The sequence below is a fragment of the Primulina eburnea genome, chromosome 18 (assembly GCF_022965805.1).
Source record: "Primulina eburnea isolate SZY01 chromosome 18, ASM2296580v1, whole genome shotgun sequence".
In the NCBI taxonomy this organism is placed as follows: Eukaryota; Viridiplantae; Streptophyta; class Magnoliopsida; order Lamiales; family Gesneriaceae; genus Primulina; species Primulina eburnea.
This window is the reverse complement of record NC_133118.1, coordinates 9,785,072-9,793,017: the sequence shown is the minus strand read 5'-3', so window position 1 is coordinate 9,793,017 and position 7,946 is coordinate 9,785,072.

The window sequence follows — 7,946 nt, the reverse complement described above, 5'->3', positions numbered from 1 at the left end:
ATATCTTCCACCTAAGTTTGTCATTGGCGACCACGTCTTTGTGAAGATAGCACCTATGAAAGGTGTTATGCGATTTGGAAAGAAAGGGAAGCTCAGTCCGAGATTCATTGGACCGTTTGAGATCCTTGACAGAGTTGGGACGCTTGCTTATCGTATGGCTCTTCCACCGAATCTGGCCGGAGTACACAATGTGTTCCACGTCTCTATGCTAAGGAAGTATATGGAAAATCCTTCGCATGTGCTGAATTTTGAGCCGTTGCAACTTACTCCGAACCTATCTTATGAGGAGAGGCCAGTACAGATATTAGACAGACAGGAGAAGAAGCTTCGGAACAAGCCGGTTAAGCGAGTCAAAGTCAAATGGCTCAACCATTCAGAGGAGGAAGCTACGTGGGAGTCTGAGCCGGAGATGAGAGATCGTTACCCCCCGAGTTATTCGGTGAGTTCTAATTTCGAGGACGAAATTTCTTTTAAGGGGCGAAGGATTTTAGAACCCATAAATCAGACTATGTATAAGCCATGCATAATTCTAGTATTTTAAATTAAATTGATTTCATTGCATGAGTATTTAAATGATTTTTTTTACTTAAGTTAATTATTTCATGCAATAGTTTGATATTTACCATTTCAGTTATTTCAATGAGGTCGGACTGGAGTTGGAGTTTAGAGATAAAATTTAAGATTCAGAAAATATTTCCAGAATTTAATTTAGCTAGCAAGTAAGTTAATTTAAGTTATAATGAATGCTTAAGAAATTATTTATACAACTTGAGGTGAGTAGAAAATTAGTTCATTTAAGTTTCAATAATTAAGGGGTTAGTTCACTAAATTATTTAAAGGATAGATAAGGCTTTTAAGGATTGTAAATTTACTTCATAATCAACATTTCCCTTCATTTTAATTCCAAGAATTTCGGCCACCCCTTAGTACCTAGACAATTATTTTGCCAACTCACCTTTGACCCATTCCATGTAAATTTTAACATGCTAATCTTTTCAATTATTAACCAAACCTTAATTAATTAGTTATTAAGCAATATCCAAGCCTTGGATACCATGTAAGAATCGGCCAAGGCATTTCCCAAGAAGACTTGACAAATATGTGCAAATATTAAATGAGTGGTAGACTTGGTCTTGCATTTAAACCCTTTGTTTGTGGATCTTGCCCCTCACCTTGCATACCATCATTCTCACCCCTCCATGACCGAAAATGAGAGCCATTTCAGAGTAGAAAACCGTGGGTTGCATAGCTAAACACAAGAGGAAAAATTCAGTAGCAAGCAAGAAAAGAAATCGCTCCATCTCCTCCGCGCAGGATCGTCTCATTCTTTCGTTTTTCTTAACGAAACCAGGCATGCATATATTCTTCCTTGACTCTTCAATCAAGTCCTATTATCAATTATTTTCATTATATGAACAGGTTTTGATAGCCAAAAACCGAAATGTTTCAAGAATTTTTCAGAAAACAACACATGCAGATTTTCGGTTTTCTTGATGCTCTTCACGGGTTGCTTTGCTGTGTTGGTTTCAGGTATTGGTTCGGTTCCAGGCTCCCAAGGCGACTCCTAGAAATGTAATAGGATGCATTAGGACCATGTTGGTCCATTAAAACAAGCCCCATGCTTGCTGGAAAACCGAAATAACAGCAACCTCCCCATAGGTGCAGATTTGTGTTTCAAAATTCTGTTTGCTGTCATGTGGGGAACGAATCTGATCTTGGCTGCCCCAAGGCCCATAGCCATGGTTAGATCACTTCCCTAGCATGTCTAAGACGTGACTAAGTTTCCCTTTTGGTGGCTTGGTCCATGGTGCATCGGTTTTTAAATCAAACCCAAGAACAGCCCCTGCACCCTTTCGCCCCTCTTCATTTTACAGCATGTGTGTGTTCAATTTGGTGGAATGGTGTGGATCTTGGTTGGCCTATGGCCCTTAGCCATGGTTCATACCATGCCCCTAGATGTCTAGATTGTGCCATGGTCAATCAAATGGCCACTGGAACGATCCGTGACAGCAAAACAAGAACCATACCCCGACGTGCAGAATTGCTCTTGGGTGAACTCCTTTCGATTGTTGCTGGAATATTTCGAATTGTGGCTGGCCTAGTGCCCTTAGCCATGGTTCAAATCATTCCTTGGGATGTTGGTAAGGGTCTCTGGTCGGTGGTTCAAGCCCCAATGGCCGGAAGACTCGAAAACGACACAAGAAAAGCACATGTACAGCTGCTGTATTTTTGGACAGCAAGTTGCTGTGACGGTTCAGAGGCTCGTTCGAGTTATTGGTTGGCCTTTAGCCTATGGCCTTGGACTGGACAGTGCCTTATTGAGTTAGGAAGGTCATGTTTTCTACCGTTCATGATTCGGATCATTTTTGAGGTCGTACGAGAATTTACGGTGGGATGTGCCAAATTGACTCTCGAAAGAGCGTTTCTTGTTTTGGTATCCATTCACCTAGATTTCGACCCTCACTATTTTAGTAGCATTAATTCATCATTTTTAGCGTATTTTAATCATGACTATATGATAGTTCAGTGTTGGTTCGGGTTGGTTCGGAGTCATGATTAAATACGGAGTCGTTAGACGTAATTGTCGCATTTTCGAACTTAGTTGCATAGTTTGGTCAAGTAAAAGCTATTACATATTTTTCATGACATATTTAGGTTGCAACGAGCCTGGGAGCGATCCAATCCAGTTGGTAAAACAATACATGAATTTTCATTATGCCATTTAATTATATTACGTGCATAAAAATAGAAAATACTTATTTTTTAGATTTATGCGATATTGCTTGTGGTCAATTCACTATTATGGGAGCATTATTTTATACGGTCGTCAGTGACCGCTCAGTTCAGTTTGGTACCACCCGGTCGCCAGTGACCGGCCAATTCAGTTCAGTTTTATACTCCCCGGTAGCCAGTTACCGATCAGTTTAGTTCAGTTCAGGGGCCACATGCGTAGACCATAATCTCAACAGAAAAATTATTACCAGTTATTTCAGTACAGGGCTCCAAGGAGCAAACATTTTTACTATGATTTTTCAGTTCAGTTATGCACGCATTATAATTGCTCAGTACAAGTTATTTCCAGTATGCCTCATGACATAATATTTTATCCATGAAAATTATATTTTACTCGTTACCTACGATATATGCATGTTGAGTCTTTAGACTCACTAGACTTGATTGTTGTAGGTACTGATGAGGCCAGGGCCGAGGGCGGGGACCAGTGAGCCAGCTTGGGTCGGCAGTAGTGGCACCCGAGGACCTCAGTTCAGCATTTCTTATTTTTATGCAAACATTTTATCAGTTGTTGGATATTCTTAAATTGTTATTTTGCAAACAATTTTTTAATTCCGCTGCCATCTTGAATATCAAACTTTGTTTATCGGTTTAATTATGAATGAGACATTTTAATTATTTAAAAAAAAATTTCAAGCGAGGATTTTTGGGCCTTCACACATGTCATGAGGCATAATCGTGAAAATAATTTATCATGAGCAATTATAATACGTGCATAGCTGAACTGAAAATTCATGGTAGAAATGTTTGCTCCTTGGAGCCCTGTACTGAAATAACTTGTAATAAATTTTCTGGTGAGATTATGGTCTATGCAAGTGGTCCCTGAACTGAACTGAACTGAGCTGACCGATACTGGGGATCGGATTTACGTCTGATCAGACTACTGCCACAGTACTGGGTGAAACAACTGAACTAACCGGTAACTGGTGACCGGACCGATACTGGGGACCGGATTTAATACAGATAATAAAGTGACCACAAGCAATATCGCATAAATCTCAAAATGAATATTTTTGCACGTAATATAATTAGATAACATAATTAAATATGAACAATTTTGATCTTCTTGCATTAAAACCATGTACTTGCGATATTTAAAAATACCTATATGACTTGATTGAGGAGTGAAAGAAGATATAAACATGTCTTGGTTTGTTTTGACAGAAAACAAACAAAATAACGACGCGGCGCGGCGGAGACGGAGTGCTCTTCACTTTCTCACTTTTTCTCCCTTATTTACCTTTAAACCAAGCATGCACCATAATTATTATAATAGCGTAAAAATTGTAAACATGATGCATGAACATTTAAAATATCATTATTTGTGCTCAGGGCGCTGCCATGACCAAATTCTCACCTCGGGTGCAAAATGACCATTTTGCCCATGGAACCCAAAAATTATCGTTTCAACCCTGGACCTCTAAAATTAACCCGAAGCTTACTAAAACCCTTAAAATGTCCCAAAATATTTTTATAAGTATTCCTAGTCGTAAACTCGAGCCCAAAAACCAACTTAATCTATTTGTTTTAAAACTTGGACCGGGGTCCCGGTTTTAACCCGATTCAAACCGAAACTCAACCAAATTTTTCTTCAACTTTTTATCACACTTTAAAATCATCCTAAAGACCCTAGAATCTCAAGACCCGAGCCCTAAAAATTTCGAACCATCCTAAACAGACAGCTACATTATACGTTGCTATTATTTCCTTCTTTTGTACAATTAAAGGGCCACTCCCATTCCTCCACTCACGCCTAAGCCACATGGTCACAAGCCAACTCACCCAAGTTCATGTCCAAATCCTACTGGACCTACTTGTATCCTTGCTCCAAAAATCACACGTGCCCCAAAAACCGCCCAAGCACACCACTACACCTCACGGCCTCTAGCATAGTGCACCATCCCTCGAACTCCAGCCTATTGACATCATGGTTCGCCGGAACGGCCGTTATGCGGCCGGAACGGGCGGAACGGAACGGAAACGGTGGCCACCGTTCCAAAGTTCCAGGCCAAATCGTTTGTTGTTTTGTGGCGGCGTTCTGCGACGTTTTATCAGCCGTATAACGGTCGAACGGAACGGAAACGGTGGAGCGGAACGGTTTTATGTATGTAGCGACGGTTGTATGTATGAACCGTCGCTACTAGCGACGGTTTTATGTATGTAGCGATGGTTTTAACACAACCGTCGCTAATATACAGACGGTTTGAATTTTAAAAAAAATAAAGGTTCACGGATTCAAGAATCCGCAAGTCAACTATTTCTATTGAGAAATTTTCATTACAAAGTGTGAAAAAAACTAAGTTAATTATAAATTTTTTTTATTTTAATTGATGTTAAATAATTTGTAACATCACTTTATATAAGATTTGATGGTTATTATTAGTCAATCACTCTAAATTGATTCAAATTTGTGCGAATTTATATATATCCAATCGAAAATATTTTAATGTTTTAATTAATTAAATACAAATAACTTTTAATATTTTATTTAATATTTGATATGATTGGAAATATTTTAAATATAATGACGATATAAATTGTGTTCAATAAATTGTTAATAAAATTTTAAAAATATTTAAATTTCTTATTTACATCAAATATTCTATTTACATGATATTTCTTATGGTAATGGTTATTGTTTATGGTTATGTTTATTGGAATGGTAATAGAATGGTTATGTTATTGGTATTATATTTCATAGTTGTTGATGATTATGGAAATGAACGTGTAGAATAGAAAGTGGATCTTGAGCCAAATAGGAAATGGAAGTGCAGAAACTGTATGAAAAATGTGGCAGTAGTTATGGTTTTTAGTATAATGTCTTGTATATTGATCCAATTGTTGTGAGGCTACTTCCATTAGAAAGATAAGATATAAGGCTATAACTTTCATGTTTTGATAGATCATTTGATTTTTCAACATCTGGTACACATGGAATTAGACATCGTGGATTTGATTATGGTTCGTCTCAATATATTGGTGATAGATACAATGAATCTTCATCATCTATATGGCGGGGTGTTGGACGTCATGGTCCCGAGTATAGATCTTCAAGTACAGCTGATAGTTCTACTGTGTATCGTGGATTCGGATACTATAATCGTCGTGACGAAAAACTATAATTGTGTTATTATTGTAAAATAGTTTTGTATTGATATATTAATTTGTAATAACTTCATATATTTTATTTTTTAGTATGATGTAATTTATATTTCAATTTTTTTACCAATTTTTTGAATTTATTAATTTTTTTATACAACCGTTCCGCAACCGTTCCGCAATATAACATTGGAACTGGAACGGTAGTTGCCGTTCCAAGCACCACAACCGTTCCAGCGAACCATGATTCACATCAATAAACCACCGTTCCTAGCCTCATAACAGCAAGAACTCGGCAGCCCCTTAGCCATGGTTCGCCAGAACGGGCGGAACGGAACGGGAACGGTGGCCACCGTTCCAAAGTTCCAGGCCAAATCGTTTGTTGTTTTGTGGCGGCGTTCTGCGACGTTTTACCAGCCGCATAACGGGCGAACGGAACGGAAACGGTGGAGCGGAACGGTTTTATGTATGTAGCGACGGTTTTATGTATGAACCGTCGCTACTAGCGACGTTTTTATGTATTTAGCGACGGTTTTAACACAACCGTCGCTATTATACAGACGGTTTGAATTTTAAAAAAAATAAAGGTTCACGGATTCAAGAATCCGCAAGTCAACTATTTCTATTGAGAAATTTTCATTACAAAGTGTGAAAAAAACTAAGTTAATTATAAATTTTTTTTATTTTAATTGATGTTAAATAATTTGTAACATCACTTTATATAAGATTTGATGGTTATTATTAGTCAATCACTCTAAATTGATTCAAATTTGTGCGAATTTATATATAGCCAATCGAAAATATTTTAATGTTTTAATTAATTAAATACAAATAACTTTTAATATTTTATTTAATTTTTGATATGATTGGAAATATTTTAAATATAATGACGATATAAATTGTGTTCAATAAATTGTTAATAAAATTTTAAAAATATTTAAATTTCTTATTTACATCAAATATTCTATTTACATGATATTTCTTATGGTAATGGTTATTGTTTATGGTTATGTTTATTGGAATGGTAATAGAATGGTTATGTTATTGGTATTATATTTCATAGTTGTTGATGATTATGGAAATGAACGTGTAGAATAGAAAGTGGATCTTGAGCCAAATAGGAAATGGAAGTGCAGAAACTGTATGAAAAATGTGGCAGTAGTTATGGTTTTTAGTATATTGTCTTGTATATTGATCCAATTGTTGTGAGGCTACTTCCATTAGAAAGATAAGATATAAGGCTATAACTTTCATGTTTTGATAGATCATTTGATTTTTCAACATCTGGTACACATGGAATTAGACATCGTGGATTTGATTATGGGTCGTCTCAATATATTGGTGATAGATACAATGAATCTTCATCATCTATATGGCGGGGTGTTGGACGTCATGGTCCCGAGTATAGATCTTCAAGTACAGCTGATAGTTCTACTGTGTATCGTGGATTCGGATACTATAATCGTCGTGACGAAAAACTATAATTGTGTTATTATTGTAAAATAGTTTTGTATTGATATATTAATTTGTAATAACTTCATATATTTTATTTTTTAGTATGATGTAATTTATATTTTAATTTTTTTACCAATTTTTTGAATTTATTAATTTTTATACAACCGTTCCGCAACCGTTCCGCAATATAACATTGGAACTGGAACGGTAGTTGTCGTTCCAAGAACCGCAACCGTTCCGGCGAACCATGCCCTTAGCAACAATTCAAGGGACACGTGAGTGGATCAAAAGAATGCATGAGTTTGCAACCAAAAACGAAAGAAACTTTCAACACCAAGCTAGATCGAAGGTTTTACATGCATTAACATAGATTTTGTATAATATCAGCGTGTATGATGCACAAAGGAAGAAACAAGCGTGCCTTTGATGATTATCGATGAACCAAACAAGAAAAAGGGAACACCGGATGAATTTCTTTGCAAGATCAAGCCAAACCGAGGCCACCAGCTGGAAGGAGTGCTGAAAACGAGAGTGTGCTGGTGAGGGGAGTGTCGGCTATGTAGGGTATTTAGGTTTAGGGTTAATGGTGCTTAAAGGCT